At 36.8% G+C, this 22,645-nt stretch overlaps 1 protein-coding gene across 2 annotated transcripts in view; it reads left to right on the top strand.

Moving 5' to 3' along the window:
* The window catches only part of CFAP299 (cilia and flagella associated protein 299), a 623,597-nt gene that overhangs the window by 226,259 nt on the left and 374,693 nt on the right, over positions 1-22,645 (top strand). The window lies entirely within an intron of this gene.

Raw genomic sequence — 22,645 nt, 5'->3', positions numbered from 1 at the left:
TCTTATAGGTAATGTTAATGAGAAAAACAGGCATGTTGGTTTCCCATTATTATAAAATTAAAGAGCTAACACAACAAGGATAAAGAACATGAATAACAAATATACATATACATATACACATACGTTTGTAGGAGTGCCTGGAGAAGAAAAAAAACAAAACAACAACATAAAATTAGAACTAAGCATTATACTTTAAGGAAATTTTCAGAAATAAAAGACTGGAAGGGCACACTACTTTTCCAGGAAAAAACAGAATAGCCTACAAAACATGTAGAATAGAATTTAAGGAAAAAGAAAAAAAATGCCTCTGGATATACAGGCAAAAAAGACTTCTTAGGGAAAGCATCTCAGATTGTCATCAGACTTTTCAGTGTTTTATGCAGCAAATAATGGAGAACGTTTAAGAGACTCAAAGAAAGAAATTATGAGCCAGGGATTTTTTTTTCTGGCCAACCTAAACTTCATGTACAAAAGCTGCAAACACGCTTTCCTGGGCATGCAGAAGTTCAGGAATATTTTTCCCATGAGCCTTCCTGAGGAATTAACTAAAGAAGACACTTCAGACAACCAAGATGACCAGAAAGACATAAACCAAAGGACTCGTGGTCAACAATAAATATATATTTATCTGTAAAACTAAGACTACATGGAATATAAGTGAGGGAGTATAGTATAACATTGTTGTATACACTGGCAATACAGATAGAATTAGCTATCAAAAATAAGGGAAAGTATACAAAGAATAAAGTAAATTCACTAACTGCCTTATAGGTATTAACTGAGGGGAAAAGGCATATGATTCCAGATTAGATGTTTAGAGATAAGAAAGAGTGGGAGAAGAAAATGCTGCTAGCTAATTTCAATAGTTTTCATAGAAGGAACAATGAACATTAGCTAAAGAGAAAAAGAGATGGGCAAGAGTTTTATATAAAGGTGTTCATATAAAGGTAATCATTTGAACAAAATACAGGCCCTTCATAATGCCAGGGAATACATAGAAAAAAAGATGTATCTTCATAGTGGAAAAACCGTGTGTGTGTGTGTGTGTGTGTGTGTGTGCTATATGCAATATGAATCAGTATGACATATTATAATATAAAGCATTATGACACAAACTAAGGCTAAATTTATCAGTTACATCAGTATATGTAAATGAACTTAATTCAACTATAAAAACAAAATGGTCCATATTTTATATAAAATATATAAATTGGAGAAATACAGAAATGTAAAAATAAAAAAAATGCAAATACTCCAGACAGACACAAATAAAAGTTATAATTTTGACATATAACAAATTAGTATTAAAATAAAAAAGCATTAACAGACAATGAAGGACAAAGCATAGTGCTTAAAGCTATAATTCACAATTGTAGATATGAGTTAATATTATCCAATTAATTACCCAAGAACACAAATTGATAGAGCAGAAACACAGTAGAGGAAATGATAAATGGCAGAAACACACTAATAATAGGAGTCTTTAGCACACTTATCTCAATCCAAATCAGAACAAGCAGACAAATATTTACTAGAGGGATGAAAGACAATGTAATTAGTAAGTCCATTTTTATTAGTTTATAGTAAACTCTGAACTCTGATAACAAAGACTTCACCTCTTGAAGTCTACGTGGAACATTCTCCAAATTGAACTATATCTTGCCACACATGTGCACCAAAAAAAAAAAAAATCCCCTTAATAAATTTCACTCCCTTGATTACTACAAAGAGCATTATCAGACCACAATTCAATTAAATGACATTAATAGCAACAACAATAAAAACGACTTTAAAGTGAGGCTTTTAAAATCATATTATTAAATAACTCTTGGGTCAAAGGGGAAACAGAAAATGAAATAGCAGAATTTCTTCAAAATAAAAATAGTGAAAATACAACTATCAGAATCTACAGATACGGTTAAAGCAGTTTTCAGAGAAAAATGTATAACATTAAATATCTCTATCAATAAAAACAAATGAACTAGGTACCCAATTCAAAAGGTAGAAAAAGGACTACAGAGTACCCACAAAAGTAAAAGGAAGACATTAATTAAAAAATCCAAATAAGTGAGAAAAATGTAGAATTAATAATAAATCCAAATGCCAGTTCTTTGAAAAAAAATTAACAGAATAGTCAAACAACTAGCTAACCCAACTAAGACAAAAGGGAGAAACTACAAGTACATAAAATGAGAAATGGTAGGGGGTTTTAACTATTAAAACAGAAGACTTTAAAAAAATCAATAGAGACTACTTTATATTTGTAAACAAGAGAAGAAATAGATAAATTTTTCTAGAAAAACACAACTATCCAAAATTGGTTACGGAAGAGATTAACTGTGTGAATAGATCAATTATTATAGACAGAAATGAAGTAGATGGTGCACAGTATGATAGTATTTATGAGTTCAGTTTGGTGACCAGACTCATGAAAACACATGGTTTTAATCTAATATTACATTTATTAGATTAATGGAAAATATAGAACTGGAGATAAAACGGTGGAGCATTTTACTCACTTTGAAAGGCATAGCAATAATTCAGGTACACAGCATCTACAGGAGCCAGGATACATGTGGATAACCATGACACAGAGAAGCTGCAATTCCAGTTTCATGCCAATCTTTTACACTGTTCTAGTCAAGGCCTACGTTTCAATTTAAAGCTCCCTCAATTCAGTGCAGTCCCACACAGCAGATGAGCAGACAGAAATTCCATATCTATCTCCATTCTGTAGTTCTAAAGAAAACAGTGCCGTGCAAATGGATTAGAGATTGTTCTCTTAGGCAGGCCTGGATTGACATAGGCCTGAAATTAACTTTTTTTTTTTAATTGAAGCATAATTCTGTACAATATTATATGTTACAAGTATATAATATAGTGATTCACAATTTCTAAAGGTTATACTCCATTTATAGTTATTATAAAATATTGGCTATACTCCCCGTGTTGTACAATACATCCTTGTAGTTTATTTTATACCTAATAGTTTGTACCTCTATTCCCCTCCCCCTATATTGCCCCTCCCCCCTTCCCTCTCTCCACTGGTAACCACTAGTTTGTTCTCTGTATCTGTGAGTCTGCTTATTTTTTGTTGTATTCACCAGTTTGTGGTATTTTTTAGATTCCACATATAAGTGATATAAGACAGAGTTTATCTTTCTCTCTGACATATTTCACTTAGCGTAATGCCCTCCAAGTCCATCCATGTTGCTACAAATAGCAAAATTTTGTTCTTTTTTATGGCTAACTAGTATGATTCAGACTAGTTAAGGAGCTGCACCAAAAAAGAGTTCCAGTCACAGTGGTGTCACAGGAATTCCACCAATCTTTTAAATATCAAATAGTCCCAGGTATTAGACTACTTCAGAACATTGAAAAAGAAGGAAAACTTCTAAATTCATTTTATGAAGTGTGTTTAGCATTGATTCACAAACCTTACAAAGCTTATATGTAACGAGATATCTACTAACTAACTTTGCTTATGAATATGATACAAAAATCTTAAATAAAATACTACAGTGCATCAAAAAATAATACATCATGATTAAGTGCAGTTTATCCTGAGAATACAGGGGTGATTCAATAGAAGTAGATAGGAAACAATAAAATCCATCATATAAACAATGGTAAGGTGAAAAATCTTGATCATTTCTATTTTGGTTATTTATTACTACAAATCAAACCACCTAAAACTCAGTGGTTAATAGTAATCATTTATTTATTTGCTCATGATTCTGCAATTTGGGCATATTTTGGTGGGGGTAGCTTATCTTTACTCTGTGTGGCATCTGTTGGAACTAGAATATCCAAGATGGCTTCTTCAGTTACATGTCTTCTCATCTGGGATGGCTGGGTGTTGGCCAAACATCTCCCTCTCTTCATATGGACTCTCCAAGTAGTTAGCTTGGGATTTCATATAATAGGACAGATTCAGAGTAGCAGGACTTCTTACACATGGTGGCTGGCTTCCCCAAAGTGCAAAAGTGGAAGTTTTCTGGCATTTTAATGTCATTTCTTAATGTCACTTCTGCTACATTGTATAGGTCAAAGAGAGGAGTAGATTCTACCTCTTAGTGAGAGAGAGCAAAACTCATGTTATAAAATAAAAAAAGAATGCATGAGATGGGGGATATTGTTGCAACCATCTTTAGAAACATAAGCTATGACATTTAGAAATTTAAAGTAATCCTGGGAAATGATCATCAGTTTTTGAGGGTTTTTGGGAACTAGACAATTTAATTATAAAATTAAAAAGTTATTTGCTTTGGAAAAAGCAAATAAGCGGTAATATCTACAAAAACCCTGAAAAAGAATAGCAGTGAGAGGGGGTAACTTTACCAGATATTAAAAGATATAGTTGCTGTAATCAAGATAGTGTGATACTAATGCACGAACAGACAAAGCAACTGAGCAAGACATAAAACATAGGAATAGACTCAGGCATATATGGAAATTCATTATTTGATAAAGACATCATCTCATATCAGTGTAGAAAACAAAGGTGGACTTTTAAGTAAATGGTGTTGGGAATAGGCAAATGGAAAAAGTTAGAAGTGGATCAATTTATCACACAGACAATTATGGTACATTCCAAGGAATTAGAGGTATAAATGTTAAAACAAATAAAAAAAGAAACCATTCAAGTTCTAGAAGAAAACAACATGAATTCCTCCATAATTTGTAAGTGATTCAAAATCCATAGTCAGGAAGGGAAAGATTGATAATTTGATAACACAAAACATTTTCTTGGTAAAATGCACTCTAAGCAGAGTAGGATGACAGATGAAAAACTGGGAAAATATTTGCAATTCATATCACAGAGAATAGCTAAAATTCTTCATGTTTAAAGAAGAAAATAGAAAAGAGGCCAAGAATATTATAGGAAAATGAGGTATCGACATATAGTTCACAGAAAAAGAAATGCAAATAGTCTAAACATATGAAAATATGTTCACTTTTTTAAAAAAATAAGATAAATACAAAAAGTGTACTGAGATAGTTTCTCACCTATCAAATCAGCAAAAATCTAAAAGCTTTGGAACATACTTTTTTGGTGAGTCTGTGCAGAAACTTATAAATGGTACTCTTATAAATGACAGGGAGGACTGCAAAATAGCCCAACCCCTTGAAGGAGAATTTGATAATATTTAACAAAATAAAATACTCATGCACTCTTTGACCAGGAATTCTGCACCGAGGAATTTATTCCAAAAATATACTGGCGAAAAATATGAAATGACCTATGCCCAAAGCTATAAGCAATACTTGTCATAACAAATAACAGAGAACAACCCAAATGACCATAAGTAGCTAAGTGACTATATTATAATAGAGTACTATACAACTAAAAAAGGAGTGAAAATGTCTCTTACTGCTATAGCATAATTCCCTGAATATAATGCTAAGTGAAAAAGCAAGGTTGAGATAAATGAGTATAGGATGCTACTATTTACAAAATAAATATAGAGCTAGCTAGCTAGATGATAGATAGATATGCTTATATTTTAAAAAATAACAGTAAAAAAGGCAATATAAAACTAATCCTTTTGTTTAAAATGATGATCTATATAGAAGGGAGGTAATAGAACAGGATAGAGGGAACTGGGGGAGATACAAGCTAGACTTCTTTAAATCTCTAAATTGTAGATTTGACTTTAGAATTCTAAGAATATTTTCTATAATTATAAGGCAAATTTTAAAATAGCTTAAAAACTGAAATAAAATTAATAAATGAACCTAATTATGTTTCTAGCTGGGATCATAGCTATAAAGAAGGGATCTTTTTCAAGTGTGGTGACTTTACAACACAGTAATGTGGTCATGCATCCCTACTGGGATATACCCTAAGGAAAAAAAGATCTGCAAAAAGTCTTAAAGTTTTTTCAAAGCATATTGTTGATGATAATATTGGCAATTTTATTTTGAGACTCTATTTGTGATAAAGCAAATGAATTATTGTGTTGGTGATTTTGAACCTCAGGATTTTTGTTTTGGATGAAAGGAGATTGTGGTTGTTAGGAGAATGTACCTCACATAAGGAGTGTAATTAACTGAGGGCCCCATCAGATGGTTTTGAAACCTATTGTGCATTTGCACCCAGGCCACACCTCCCATAGGCTGCTTTCCCTCAGCGACTGAGTGTGGCAGGGATACTAAGGGCAGATCCATTTCTGGGGGCTGTAACTCTTTATTGGCTGACTTTGGTTCAAGGACATACGTAGAGCTTAGCTGAACCTTCCTAAGCATAGCAGTTTAGGTCTCTCTTTCTGTCTCCTCATTCTAATGTTGTCCCATCTTTCCTAAACTCTCTTTATCACTAAGGGTCAGACTTGCATCACAGTACTGCAACTTTTATTAAAGGGCTAACACAGGGGTTCATACAGGGGACATCAGGCAGCAAGCCTTCCTAACAGCCTTCTTTAGGTATCTTTCTCCTCAAGGTCCCACATGGATACCCCTCTCCTCCCATACAGCGCCCCCCTCGTCTGTATACTCTTCTGCTCTGAGCACCCATATGTCCACTATTCCCGATACGTGACAGACCTTACTGCCTCATACAGTTGTTGAGAAATGCAGTGTGGGCTTCTGCTTAGACTGCTTTTCTCTGGTGAGGAATTGCCCCCTGGAATTTCATTGTATCAAATTGTCTTCCTCCTTATATAGAATCTTCCAAAAATTATTAACAAGAGACACACACATAAAGGCTAGGTATAAATAGCATAAAGATGTTGAGCCTCAAGACCTTCAGCTTTCTAAAGCCTCATGTGCATGACAACCTCGGCGTTCTATAGAGCAATAAGGCTGATTCCCACAGATAGAGAGGAGTTTGGAGGCAAGCATATCAAACCAGTGTTTACTTTCCTTGCTTTCTATTTTCTCACTGGCTTTCACTGTATAAATATAACCAGAAGATGAGGGAATATACTTCAAACCAGATAAAAGATTTAGCTGCCTCCCAGAGAAGAGTAAAAGTAAAGTTATATATTAATGTGTTTACAGAATAAAAGCAAACACGTTCAGAAACTAAGAGCATTTATTTTCTCTCTAAGCAACTTTTTTTCTCCTCAAAGTGTGAGAACATCTTAACCTACCATATTTAAGAATTAACTAGAGAAACTTGCCAAATGTACCAAAAACTGAGGAGTTCATTGACACTTTCTCACACAGAAGCCAAACCATTTTGTTCCCTCAAAGAAAAGCACAAATTTTCATCCACGCGAAGTGGAGTTTGACTGATGGAAGATACAGCAGATTTTTCAGGACTCCCACTTGGGTTTTTCTCAAAATAGAAAATGAAAAGAAACAGCTGTCCAGTGTGCATGTTAGCACTTCTTGTCTTTCGTCCGTGTGCTTCTGACAGTTGAAGTTTTTTCCCAGAGATGTTGATAGCTTTACTGTACATTTGATAATTTAAAAACTCTTTCACACAGAAAAGGGTGGGGAAGGTGGTGCCATTCATCTTCTTAATGGAAATTTGATTCTCATTCCTTCTCACCAATAAATGAATCTCATTTCTCAAGGAGTCTCCTTTTCTGAAATTTATTAGAATATAAATTGATGACCTCCTGGAAATTCTGTGGGAATCACAGTATATGGTATAAAAGTTCCTAAACCTTAAATGTCTCCAAATGTATTCCTGACTGATTTGACTCCTAAGGAACATTGTTTCAATTACATTTTAAGAAAAGAAAGAAAGAAAAGCCACCAAGAATAGCTTACACGAAAAGACAGGAGACTCAAAACCACACACTGGATTTAGCTCCACTATTTTTTTCCTCTTGGATCTTCAAAAAATCATCCCTCCAGTATTAAAGGTGGATTTATGCTCAAAGGAAAGGACTTGAAATTGTTCACTGGTTCCTTTTTTCCTTCTACACAACTTCTGGTGTTCATTCTGGTGGTATTCAGAGGACATACAAATCAGACATAAAAGTATGTACATACAAAACATAAAAGTAATCAGGGAAATGCAAATTAAAGGCATGATGAGATACTAGTACAAATACACTGAGTTGCTTAATATTAAAAAGTCCTAAAATGCAACATTTTGGGAATGATATGGAGCAAAAAGAACTCTCATGTTCTGGTAGTAGGAGTGTAAATTGGTTCAACCGTTTTGGAAAGAAGCTGGCATTATTTTGTAAAGTTAAAGTTACAAGTATCCTACAACACAGCTGTTCCATTGCTAGCTACACATCTTAGAGAAATTTATGCTCAGGACACATGTACAGGAAATTCTAGCACCATGTTTATAATACACCCAAACGAGAAACAACTTTGAGTTCTATGTTAATAAAAAGGCTAAATAAATAATTGTATATTCATGTAGAAGAATTCAGTGAAAGTGAGGTACAGCCCCATGTATCAGCATGTATGCAAAAATGTACATCAAAAATATTAATGAAAGAAACAGTATGTTAAAAATAACACACTTCATGATCCCATTTGTAGAAAGTTCAAAAACAGGCAAATTAAACTATATTGTTTGGGGATACATACTTAAGTGATAAAGGGTAATGATGATCATGAAAGTTGAAGACAGATAAGGGAAAAGCATGGGAGTGGATTTCATGAGAGTAAGAAAGTGGTTACCTGTGGTGATGATGGTGGTGGGAGATGGAGTTGTGAGCAGGAAGGAGTAAGCGGGGGTCCTGGAGTGTCATCATTATTCTGTGTCTTGACTAAGTGATGAGTTACAGGGGTTGGCTTTGTCATAACGGATTAACTAACTCTACGTTTTATGCTGTTTTTATGTATGTTAGTTATATTCCACACATGTAAAAGTTAAAATAGTCCTATAATGCGTGTATTATTTTCATCTAAATTCACATTCAAGATAAGGAACTGGAAGTTTTTCTCTATGCTATTTGAGGCAAATTCCTATGGTCTGGCATTTGGAGTTTTTCTGTGGTTATCTGGCTTGAAATTATTTGCACCTTGCTAAGGATAGATGGAGAGGAGCAAATAGCTGACTGCAGTAACTTAATCTAGCATATCTCAAGAGGTAAAAACTTGCTAAGTTACCCCACATGATAAAAGAGAATTTGAAATATCAAAGTTGTACCAAAGAAGTGATAAGGCAAGCAAGACAGAATATTGCAGGAAAAAATAAAATGTGGGAAATGAGTTCTGAAGGGAGAAAGAATATGCTATGAATAGAATTGTGTGCACCTCTCACCCCACTCCCACCCTGCCAAATTCATATGCTGAAACCCTAACCCCCAGTGGGATGGTATTTGGAGACTGGCCTTTGGCAGGTAGTTGGGTTTAGGTGAGATTATGATGGTGGGGCCTTCGTGAGGGGTTTAGTGCTCATATAAGAAGAGATACCAGAGAGTTTGCTCTTGTTCTCTCTCTGCCCTGTGAGGGCACAGTGAGAAGGCAGCCAGCTGCAAGGTAAAGAGAAACAGAACATGCTGGTACCCTAACCTCAGACTTCCAATGTCCAGAACTGTGATAAATAAATTTCTGTTATTGAAGCCACCCAGTCTATGGGCATAATAAAATACTATGGTATTTTACTACGGCAGCCTGAGCTGATTAATACAGAACAAATATACAATGACAAATTAAGAAAAGGAATGTGAAGATTTACCAATTTAAAGATATTTATAAAACATTTTATTGGGGGAAAAATCAGATTTTTTTCCTCCTAATTTATGTAAAGGACAAATCAAGAGGTATCATGTTGTCTTGGAAAAAATGTGCGAGATCATCACTCTCTGACAAAGCAACAGATGCCCTATGATAAAGGACTATAAAAACATATCTCCCTATTTCATACTCAAACACTCAAATGACTTATCTAAAAATTCACACATTGTTTTAACTAAAATTATATATTTTTTATCAACTTTGCAAACAATTTTTTCCATTTTGGCCTCTAAAAAAATCAAAATTATATTATTTGAGACCATACAAATACACATACATACAAATAGTTTTGTCAGTAAACTCATCATGGGAAATAAAGCTGTTTATGAAAACTACTTTTTCATAAAAAGTGTGCTTGTTTCTTAAGAAGATAATATTATAGAGCTTTTATAATAAATTTTTTACTCATTTACTATTTTTTACTTTATTTTTTACTATACTCTCCATTTAATTTTTCCAAATTGAGTTACTAAAAATCCTTTTAAAGAAACTGAGGCACAGAGAGGTTGAATTACATATTGAAACAAGTGCTAATGAGTTGAATGTAAATTCTAGAAATATGAAATGTGAATGTGGGATATATAAGCAATGTAATTAAATCATAAAACCAGTAGCCTAATTTTTGAGGATTAAGAATATATTTAAAGTCATTCATGTAGAATTATATAAATACGTTTAGCTAATGATTAAACAAGGTTGGTAAAAATTAACTCATCCATATGATTTTTACGCCATTTTGAAAGTGTGGTGGAGTGTAAACAACAAAGATGGAGTATTTGCCTTTATAAAACTTATAACCCTCAGATTCTGTAACAGAACTACTTCACTTCTTGAGGAAGTAACTCCTTTTGTAATATTTACTTAAGCAAGGTTTCTCAGGTCACTGACTGTTAAATAAATCTAGTTAAGTAAGAGTAATGCATGTTAAAGATTTAAGAATTCCTTACCACACACTCGGTATTACCTTTCTTTTCCAATATTTCTCCTTGCTGAGAAGTTTCAGGTTCTCAGATGTAGCATGTTATAATAATTGATTATTTATATAACTTTTTATTACTCTGCTGCAAATAGCTTAAGGGTTATAGACTTTATCCTCTCTGTTCCCAATTTATATAACAAAAATACTTTTATCTTCATAGAGGTTATAAGAAATGATGTAAGTCTGTGTATGTAAGACTTGAACAATATGCTCTTAATGTATTGTCAGTGTGACAGTCACATTTCTTAAATTAATGATGTTTGGTGATTGATGAGAGAGTATGATCATTTTACATTACAAGTTGTACAGCTGCTAGGGGGCTTAGAGATTATTTAGCCCATCATGAAAGCCAGGTTCAGAAAAACATGATGGCTTGGACTAATCAGTTGGTAAATGGATAAGAATTAAAGACTGATGTCCCATCTTATATTTCAGTTTAATTTCCATTATCTCATGCTTCCATTTAAAATACTTAACATTTTGACTGTTTAAAAAACAATTCATTTTAATTAATAAGCAATACAGTCTCCTGTGATATCCTCAGAATATTACGGATAAGGTTAAAGTCTAGTTTGATCACCAAGCCAATCCCACAACAACATCTTTGTCGGAAGGGTGAGCAATTTCATATGGTGAACGTATCTGTTTAGATTAAGTTTAGTTAAAAATAATAGAAAAACCCAAAATGACAGTGGCTGAAACCAAATATAAACCCTTTTTAGTCTCATATTCCAGATATCCAGATGGTGTCAGTCAAGGCTGGGTTGGTCCTCCAGGGTGTCAGGGACTCTCCTTCTTTCTCTTGTTTCTCCATAAAAGTGGCCTCCCACTTAAGTCAAGATGGCAGCTGGAGCAACAGTCATTATATGGCATTCCAACTACATGCAAAATGGCACCCACCCCCTTTAAGTACAGAAGTTGTATGTAATTTTCACTTGTGCAAAAATTGTGCAAAAATTAGTCATATGGGCATAAATAGCTGCAAAAAAGCCTAGAAAATGTAGTCTTTATTCCAGGAAGCTACATGCTCAGGTGAAAACCGGGGTTTTATTTTTATGGAAAAAGGGAAAACAGTGTGGGTCAAAGTAAGTGTCCAGGGACAGCAAAAAATTCTACTGCAATTATTTCCTTTTCCTGCCCTGCCCAGATACCTGCTAAAAACCTCAGTTGTTTGCAAGTGAGCTAGGCCTGGCAGAATATTAGGAGTTCCTTCCCTGCTAGTGAATGGTACCTAGAAATCTATTCTTCTGACTTTTCATGTCTGATGAACTTGGGAATAATTTTGATCTTCCTTGGCACTCTTATAAACATCTACTCCCAGGAACAATAACAACAATGCAACAAAACAGTAAGTTGAAAAATACGTGATAAAATGAACAACTCACCAAATGATACTATATATGCTTTTATGGGTACACAAGTATATACGTAAACAATAGACAATAACCTTGAAGGATGCATGCAGAAATGATAATGATGGTTACCTTTGGTGTTTTGAGGCTGGGGTTGGTGATCAAACTGGACTTTAACTTATCTGTAATGTTCTAAAGATTTACAGCAAAGTAAGGTGTATTTGGGGAGGTGGGAGGAGTGAGGAGTAGACTTACTATATGGAAACCTTTAGGAGCTCTGCAGTATCTTAGCTAGATAACCATCGTATCAATTATAGGTTTTGGTTGTGAGCAATAGAAACCAACTCTAATGAACTAAATAAAAAAAGAGATTTATTGGAGGAGCACTGGTTATCATAGATTTGAAGAAACAATTGAATGATGAGGTTATGTAGTAGGAATTAAGGACAATCACTACAATTCCAGTTGCTTTTCATCCTTGTGTCTCTCTGTTTATGATGTACGTTCTCTTGAGGTTAAGTGATATTGGTTAAGCTTGAGGCATATTCATTCACTGGGGTTTGGGAGGTAAGAGTTGTGAGTGAGTGGGTACCTTAAATGACTGTGTTACCAAAGCATAGAATGTGGGAGGGACAATTTTCCAAATAAAAATTAGGTTCTGTTATCAAAAGTGGGAAGGGATGTCAGGGAGGCAAAACCAACAGGTGTCTATGACTATCACAGAAGACCACATACCAAAGTCTATTTCATTCCTTCAACCATAATTTTTAGAAGTTTTGTGGGGTCTGTGGGAAAATATTATGCTTTGGAGCTAAGATTAGTGATCTTAATTCCCAAAAGCATCTTTATTTGGTTAAATTGCAATGAACCACATTATTATTATTTTTTTAACATCTTTATTGGAGTACAATTGCTTTACAAAGGTGTGTTAGTTTCTGCTTTATAACAAACTGAATCAGTTATACATATACATATGTTCCCATATCTCTTCTCTCTTGCGTATCCCTCCCTCCCTCCCACCCTCCCTATCCCACCCCTCTAGGCGGTCACAAAGCACCGAGCTGATCTCCCTGTGCTATGTGGCTGCTTCCCACTAGCTATCTGTTTTACATTTGGTAGTGTATATATGTCCATGCCACTCTCTCACCCTGTCACATCTTACCCTTCCCCCTCCCCGTATCCTCAAGTCCATTCTCTAGTAGCTCTGTGTCTTTATTCCCATCTTGCCACTACATTCTTCATGACCTTTTTTTTTTCCTTAGATTCCATATATATGTGTTAGCATACTGTATTTGTTTTTCTCTTTCTGACTTACTTCACTCTGTATGACAGACTCTAACTCCATCCATCTCATTACAAATACCTCCATTTCATTTCTTTTTATGACTGAGTAATATTCCATTGTATATATGTGCCACATCTTCTTTATCCATTCATCCGATGATGGACGCTTAGGTTGCTTCCATGTCCTGGCTATTGTAAATAGAGCTGCAATGAACATTTTGGTACATGACTCTTTTTGAATTATGGTTTTCTCAGGGTATATGCCCAGTAGTGGGATTGCTGGGTCATATGGCAGTTCTATTTTTAGTTTTTTAAGGAACCTCCATACTGTTCTCCATAGTGGCTGTATCAATTTACATTCCCACCAACAGTGCAAGAGTGTTCCCTTTTCTCCACGCCCTCTCCAGCATTTATTGTTTCTAGATTTTTTGATGATGGCCATTCTGACTGGTGTGAGATGATATCTCATTGTAGTTTTGATTTGCATTTCTCTAATGATTAATGATGTTGAGCATTCTTTCATGTGTCTGTTGGCAATCTGTATATCTTCTTTGGAGAAATGTCTATTTAGGTCTTCTGCCCATTTTTGGATTGGGTTGTTTGTTTTTTTGTTACTGAGCTGCATGAGCTGCTTGTAAATCTTGGAGATTAATCCTTTGTCAGTTGCTTCATTTGCAAATATTTTCTCCCATTCTGAGGGTTGTCTTTTGGTCTTGTTTATGGTTTCCTTTGCTATGCAAAAGCTTTTAAGTTTCATTAGGTCCCATTTGTTTATTTGTGTTTTTATTTCCATTTCTCTAGGAGCTGGATCAAAAAGGATCTTGCTGTGATTTATGTCACAGAGTGTTCTGCCTATGTTTTCCTCTAAGAGTTTGATAGTGTCTGGCCTTACAGTTAGGTCTTTAATCCATTTTGAGTTTATTTTTGTGTATGGTGTTAGGGAGTGTTCTAATTTCATACTTTTACATGTACCTGTCCAGTTTTCCCAGCACCATTTATTGAAGAGGCTGTCTTTTCTCCACTGTATATGCTTGCCTCCTTTATCAAAGATAAGGTGACCATATGTGTGTGGGTTTATCTCTGGGCTTTCTATCCTGTTCCATTGATCTATGTTTCTGTTTTTGTGCCAGTACCAAACTGTCTTGATTACTGTAGCTTTGTAATATAGTCTGAAGTCAGGGAGCCTGATTCCTCCAGCTCCATTTTTCATTCTCAAGATTGCTTTGGTTATTCGGGGTCTTTTGTGTTTCCATACAAATTGTGAAATTTTTTGTTCTAGTTCTGTGAAAAATGCCAGTGGTAGTTTGATAGGGATTGCATTCAATCTGTAGATTGCTTTGGGTAGTAGAGTCATTTTCACAATGTTGATTCTTCCAATCCAAGTACATGGTATATCTCTCCATCTATTTGTATCATCTTTAATTTCTTTCATCAGTGTCTTATAATTTTCTGCATACAGATCTTTTGTCTCCTTAGGTAGGTTTATTCCTAGATATTTTATTCTTTTTGTTGCAATGGTAAACGGGAGTGTTTTCTTAATTTCACTTTCAGATTTTTCATCATTAGTGTATAGGAATGCAAGAGATTTCTGTGCATTAATTTTGTATCCTGCTACTTTACCAAATTCATTGATTAGCTCTAGGAGTTTTCTGGTAGCATCGTTAGGATTCTCTATGTATAGTATCATGTCATCTGCAAACAGTGACAACTTTACTTCTTCTTTTCCGATTTGGATTCCTTTTATTTCTTTTTCTTCTCTGATTGCTGTGACTAACACTTCCAAAACTATGTTGAATAATAGTGGTGAGAGTGGGCAACCTTGTCTTGTTCCTGATCTTAGTGGAAATGGTTTCAGTTTTTCACCATTGAGGACAATGTTGGCTGTGGGTTTGTCATATATGGCCTTTATTATGTTGAGGAAAGTTCCCTCTATGCCTACTTTCTGCAGGGCTTTTATCATAAATGGGTGTTGAATTTTGTCGAAAGCTTTTTCTGCATCTATTGAGATGATCATATGGTTTTTCTCCTTCAATTTGTTAATATGATGTATCATGTTGATTGATTTGCATATATTGAAGAATCCTTACATTCCTGGAATAAACCCCACTGGATCATGGTGTATGATCCTTTTAATGTGCTGTTGGATTCTGTTTGCTAGTATTTTGTTGAGGATTTTTGCATCTATGTTCATCAGTGATATTGGCCTGTAGTTTTCTTTCTTTGTGACATCTTTGTCTGGTTTTGGTATCAGGGTGATGGTGGCCTCGTAGAATGAGTTGGGGAGTGTTCCTCCCTCTGCAATATTTTGGAAGAGTTTGAGAAGGATAGGTATTAGGTATTCTCTAAATGTTTGATAGAATTCACCTGTGAAGCCATCTGGTCCTGTGCTTTTGTTTGTTGGTAGATTTTTAATCACATTTTCAATTTCAGTGCTTGTGATTGGTGTGTTCATATTTTCTATTTCTTCCTGGTTCAGTGTCAGCAGGTTGTGCATTGCTAAGAATCTGTCCATTTCTTCCAGGTTGTCCATTTTATTGGCATAGAGTTGCTTGTAGTAATCTCTCATGATCGTTTGTATTTCTGCAGTGTCAGTGGTTACTTCTCCTTTTTCATTTCTAATTGTATTGATTTGAGTCTTCTCCCTTTTTCTCTTGATGAGTCTGGCTAATGGTTTATCAATTTTGTTTATCTTCTCAAAGAACCAGCTTTTAGTTTTATTGATCTTTGCTATTGTCTCCTTCATTTCTTTTTCATTTATTTCTGATCTGATCTTTATGATTTCTTTCCTTCTGCTAGCTTTGGGGTTTTTTTGTTCTTCTTTCTCTGATTGCTTTAGGTGCAAGGTTAGGTTGTTTATTCGAGATGTTTCCTGTTTCTTGATGTAGGCTTGTGTTGCTGTAAACTTCCCTCTCAGAACTGCTTTTGCTGCATCCCATAGGTTTTGGGTCGTTGTGTCTCCATTGTCATTTGTTTCTAGGTATTTTTTGATTTCCCCTTTGATTTCTTCAGAGATCACTTCGTTATTAAGTAGTGTATTGTGTAGCCTCCATGTGTTTGTAATTTTTACAGATCTTTTCCTATAATTGATATCTAGTCTCATAGAGTTGTGGTCGGAAAAGATACTTGATACGATTTCAATTTTCTTAAATTTACCAAGGCTTGATTTGTGACCCAAGATATGATCTATCCTGGAGAATGTTCCATGAGCACTTGAGAAAAATGTGTATTCTGTTGTTTTTGGGTGGAATGTCCTGTAAATATCAATTAAGTCCATCTTGTTTAATGTACCATTTAAAGCTTGTGTTTCCTTATTTATTTTCATTTTGGATGATCTGTCCATTGGTGAAAGTGGGGTGTTAAAGTCCCCTACTATGATTGTGTTACTGTTGAGTTCCCCTTTTATGGCTGTTAGTATTTGCCTTATGTATTGAGGTGCTTCTATGTGGGGTGCATAAATATTTACAATTTTTATACCTTCTTCTTGGATTGATCCCTTGATCATTGTATAGTGTCCTTCTTTGTCTCTTGTAATAGTCTTTATTTTAAAGTCTATTTTGTCTGATATGAGAATTGCTACTCCAGCTTTCTTTTGTTTTCCATTTGCATAGAATATCTTTTTCCATCCCCTCACTTTCAGTCTGTATGTGTCCCTAGGTCTGAAGTGGGTCTCTTGTAGACAACATATATATGGGTCTTGTTTTTGTATCCCTTCAGCCAGTCTGTGTCTTTTGGTGGGAGCATTTAATCCATTTACACTTAAGGTAATTATCGATATGTATGTTCCTATTCCCATTTTCTTAAATGTTTTGGGTTTGTTATTGTAGGTGTTTTCCTTCTCTTGTGTTTCTTGCCTAGAGAAGTTCCTTTAGCATTTGTTGTAAAGCTGGTTTGGTGGTGCTGAACTCTCTCAGCTTTTGCTTGTCTGTAAAGGTTTTAATTTCTCCATCAAATCTGAATGAGATCCTTGCTGGGTAGAGTAATCTTGGTTGTAGGTTTTTCTCCTTCATCACTTTAAGTATATCCTGCCACTCCCTTCTGGTTTGCAGAGTTTCTGCTGAAAGATCAACTGTTAACCTTATGGGGATTCCCTTGTGTGTTATTTGTTGTTTTTCCCTTGCTGCTTTTAATATGTTTTCTTTATATTTAATTTTTGACAGTTTGATTAATATGTGTCTTGGCATGTTTCTCCTTGGTTTTATCCTGTATGGGACTCTCTGTGCTTCCAGGACTTGATTAACTATTTCCTTTCCCATATTAGGGAAGTTTTCAACTATAATCTCTTCAAATATTTTCTCAGTCCCTTTCTTTTTCTCTTCTTCTTCTGGGACCCCTATAATTCGAATGTTGGTGCGTTGAATGTTGTCCCAGAGTTTTCTGAGACTGTCCTCAATTCTTTTCATTCTTTTTTCTTTATTCTTCTCTGCAGTAGTTATTTCCACTATTTTATCTTCCAGGTCACTTACCCGTTCTCCTGCCTCTGTTATTCTGCTGTTGATCCCTTCTAGAGTATTTTTAATTTTACTTATTGTGTTTTTCATCATTGCTTGGTTCCTCTTTAGTTCTTCTACGTCCTTGTTAAATGTTTCTTGCATTTTGTCTATTTTGTTTCCAAGATTTTGGATCATCTTTACTATCATTATTCTGAATTCTTTTTCAGGTAGACTGCCTATTTCCTCTTCATTTGTTAGGTCTGGTGTGTTTTGACCCTGCTCCTTCATCTGCTGTATGTTTTTCTGTCTTCTCATTTTGCTTATCTTACTGTGTTTGGGGTCTCCTTTTCACAGACTGCAGGTTCGTAGTTCCCGTTGTTTTTGGTATCTGTCCCTAGTGGCTAAGGTTGGTTCAGTGGGTTGTGTAGGCTTCCTGGTGGAGGGGACTAGTGCCTGTGTTCTGGTGGATGAGGTTGGATCTTGTCTTTCTGGTGGGCACGTCCACGTCTGGTGGTTTGTTTTGGGGTGTCTGTGACCTTATTATGATTTTAGGCAGCCTCTCTGCTAATGGATGGGGCTCTGTTCCTGTCTTGCTAGTTGTTTGGCATAGGGTGTCCAGCACTGTAGCTTGCTGGTTGTTGAGTGAAGCTGGGTCTTGATGTCGAGATGGAGATCTCTGAGAGATTTTTGCTGTTTGGTATTACGTGGAGCTGGGAGGTCTCTTGTGGACCAGTGTCCTGAAGTTGGCTCTCCCACCTCAGAGGCACAGCCCTGATGCCTGGCTGGAGCACCAAGAGCCTTTCATCCACATGGCTCAGAATAAAAGGGAGAAAAAATGGAAAGAAAGAAAGAAAGAGGATAAAATATAATAAAATAAAGTAAAGCTATTATGATAAAAAATAAGTAAAAAATTATTAAGAAAAAATTTAGGGGCTTCCCTGGTGGCGCAGTGGTTGGGAGTCTGCCTGCCAATGCAGGGGACACGGGTTCGAGCCCTGGTCTGGGAAGATCCCACATGCCGCGGAGCAACTGGGCCCGTGAGCCACAATTACTGAGCCTGCGCGTCTGGAGCCTGTGCTCCGCAACAAGAGAGGCCGCGATAGTGAGAGGCCCGCGCACCGCGATGAAGAGTGGCCCCCGCTCGCCGCAACTAGAGGAAGCCCTCGCACAGAAACGAAGACCCAACACAGCCCAAATAAATAAAAAAATAAAAAAAAATAAAAAAAAAAAAAAAAAAAAAAAAGAAAAAATTTATTAAGAGAAATTTAAAAAAATTTTTTTTAAATAAATTTATTAATTTTTTATAATAAAAAGTAAGGAAAAAGTTAAGAAAAATTGTTAAGAAAAATTTTTTTTTAATTTTTTAAAATAAAAAATAAGAAAAAACTTATTAAGAAAAAAATTTTTAATTTTTTAAAATAAAAAATAAGGAAAAAATTATGAAGAATAAAATTGTTAAGAAAACAAAATTTTTTTTTTTTAATTAATTAATTAATTAATTAATTTATGGCTGTGTTGGGTCTTCGTTTCTGTGTGAGGGCTTCCTCCAGCTGTGGCAAGCGGGGGCCACTCCTCACTGCGGTGCGCGGGCCTCTCACTATCGCGGCCTCTCCCGTTGCGGAGCACAGGCTCCAGACGCGCAGGCTCAGCAGTTGTGGCTCACGGGCCCAGCCGCTCCGCGGCATGCAGGATCCTCCCAGACCGGGGCTCGAACCCGTGTCCCCTGCATTGGCAGGCAGACTCCCAACCACTGCGCCACCAGGGAAGCCCCAAGAAAACAAAATTTTTAATTAAAAAAAACCCAAAAAACGGACGGACCGAACCCTAGGACAAATGGTGAAAGCAAAGCTATACAGACAAAATCTCACCCAGAAGCATATACATATACACTCACAAAAAAAAGGGAAAGGGGAAAAATTAATATATCCTGCTCCCAAAGTCCACCCCCTGAATTTGGGATGATTCGTTGTCTATTCAGGTATTCAACAGATGCAGGTACATCACGTTGTTTGTGGAGCTTTAATCTGCTGCTTCTGAGGCTGCTGGGAGAAATTTTGCTTTCTGTTCTTTGTTCATACAGCTCCCGGGATTCAGCTTTGGATTTGGACCCGCCTCTGCGTGTAGGTCGCCTGAGGGTGTCTGTTCTTCGCTCAGACAGGACGGGGTTAAAGGAGCAGCTTCCGGGGCTCTGGCTCACTCAGGCCGGGGGGAGGGAGCGGTACGGAGGAGGCAGGGCGAGCCTGCGGCGGCAGAGGCCAGCGTGACGTTACAGCAGCCTGAGGCGCACCGTGCGTTCTCCTGGGGAAGTTGTCCCTGGATCACGGGACCCTGGCAGTGGCGGGCTGCACAGGCTCCCGGGAGGGGTGGTGTGGAGAGTGACCTGTGCTCACACACAGGCTTCTTGGTGGCAGCAGCAGCAGCCTTAGCGTCTTATGCCTGTCTCTGGGGTCCGCGCTGATAGCCGCGGCTCGCGCCCATCTCTGGAGCTCGTTTAGGCGGCGCTCTTAATCCCCTCTCCTTGCGTGCCACGAAACAAAGAGGCAAGAAAAAGTCTCTTGCCCCTTCGGCAGCTCCAGACTTTTTCCCGGACTCCCTCCCGGCTAGCTGTGGTGCACTAACCCCTTCAGGCTGTGTTCACGCCGCCAACCCCAGTCCTCTCTCGACCGAAGCCGGAGCCTCAGCTCCCAGCCCCACCCGCCCCGGCGGGAGAGCAGACAAGCCTCTCAGGCTGGTGAGTGCTGCTCGGCACCGAGCCTCTGTGCGGGAATCTCTCCGCTTTGCCCTCCGTACCCCTGTGGCTGCGCTCTCCTCCGTGGCTCCGAAGCTTCCCCCCTCTGCCACCCGCAGTCTCCACCTGCGAAGGGGCTTCCTAGTGTGTGGAAACCTTTCCTCCTTCACGGCTCCCTCCCACTGGTGCGGGTCCCGTCCCTATTCTTTTGTCTGTTATTTCTTTTTTCTTTTGCCCTACCCAAGTACGTGGGGAGTTTCTTGCCTTTTGGGAGGTCTGACATCTTCTGCCAGCGTTCAGTGGGTGTTCTGTAGGAGCAGTTCCATGTGTAGATGTATTTCTGATGTATCTGTGGGAAGGAAGGTGATCTCCGCGTCTTACTCTTCCGCCATCTTGCCCAGACCCCCTGAACCACATTATTTAACACATTTTGTATACCTTTAAATTTTACTCAGAAATTGTTTTCTTTATTGCTCTTGTTTACTGAGCTATCTACTCTCAGCCTTTGTTTGGTTATGCTATAGAAGCAAGGGGTACATAGGATACTGTTTACAGATATTTGCTACTCTTCCCTGGGCAGGATTATACTTTTCCATCCCATTGATTTCAGGCATGGCACTTGCTTTGGCCAATCAAATGTGAGTGGACGTGACATGAGTCTCTTACAAGCAGATGCTCTAAGAGCCAGTGTGTGACCATGTTCCCTCTGCACAATAACCAAAGATGTTTCAGATAGAGGCTATTTCATGAGCCTCCCAGTTCATCCCTTCAAGATGAAGAGCCACAATCAACCTGCTATTGATGCATAACATTATTGAGAAATAATCCTTTGTAATTATAAACCACAGACATTTGGGCCACTTGTCACTATAGTATAACCTAACCAGTCCTGATTGATACACTTGTAAAACTAATTCTCTGTTCAAACTTCCAAAGAATTTCTAACTCGTTCTGGTTTTAAATATAGACCATAAGCAGGAAATTAGGTAGAAACTGACCAGTGATGAAAAGATTAACCTGTGAGCAATGGAGAAACAATACATGTTTTCTGGGCAAGCTTCTGACAAAATAAATTTGATATTTTGGAGATTTAATGTCAGAGCAGTGCATAGGTACATTATAATATGGAAGACTCACTTTTGAATAGAACAGTAAATTGAGGAGTTTCTCAAATATCTGATTCTCTGCATTGGTACCAATGAGTACTTTATGTATATTTAGAAATTTTGATTATTAGTTGATATTGATACTATAAGCCAAGACACATAAAACTAGAAAAGGAAAAGCTGACAAGCTGTGATCAACTTAACGAGTTGAATTTATAGTTCAACAAAATAATCAGTAGGTTACATATTGTACATGCCTATATTGATTTAAAGAAACCTGGTAGTAATCTCTCTTTAACTCCTCACAAAAAGAAATCACCAGGTCTATTTCCCTCTTAAATATTTCCTTAATCTATCCCCTCTTATTCTTACCACCACTGCTTTGACTCGGGTCTTCTTCATCTCTTACTAAAGCCCCCTAATTAATCTTTGCAGTGTGGCTCTCCTCCAGGCTATGTTTATCACAATGCCTGGACAGTATTACTGAAACACAAACGTGACCATCTTATTTCCTCGCATACGACCCTTGTGGTTCAACATCTCCTAGAAGATAAGGCTCAAGCTCCTTCATGTAGCATACAAGGCCTTCCTGGAAAGGCAGCATGGCCTAGTGGTTATGAGAATGAGTTTTAGAACCAGACTGCCTGAGTTTGAAAACAGGTCTGCTCCGATTAGCTGAGTGGCCTTAACTAAATATTTACAACAGTATGTCTGTAAAAATGTTAGCTTTTATTAATATTGTATGGTTTCTCCTTTACTTCCTGTGCTTACTTTCTGACTGTTTTGCAGTTACCCAAGGGCACCTGGCAGTTTTTCATCTCTGTTCTTTAATTCCTTTGACGTTACTCATAACTCTTTCCCTCTCCCACCACCCTCACCCCCAAACTGGCTAATGCTGTCTCATCTTTTAACATTTAGTTCAACGATGGTTTTAAAACTTAAGATTAAGTGACTTATTTATCTCTTGTAAAAATAAAATACAGTGTGTGTGTGTGAAAAAAAAAAGATTAAGTGACTTTTCCTTGAATAGGTAGGATATTTCTTTATGATTCAATATCCATCCATATCTCTATTATTACACTTATCACATGGTATGATATTATAATGTT

Source organism: Balaenoptera borealis (assembly GCF_965194805.1).
Source record: "Balaenoptera borealis genome assembly, chromosome: 4".
Classification (NCBI taxonomy): Eukaryota; Metazoa; Chordata; class Mammalia; order Artiodactyla; family Balaenopteridae; genus Balaenoptera; species Balaenoptera borealis.
Note: the sequence above shows the minus strand (reverse complement) of the source record. Positions and strands in the feature narration are given on the sequence as shown.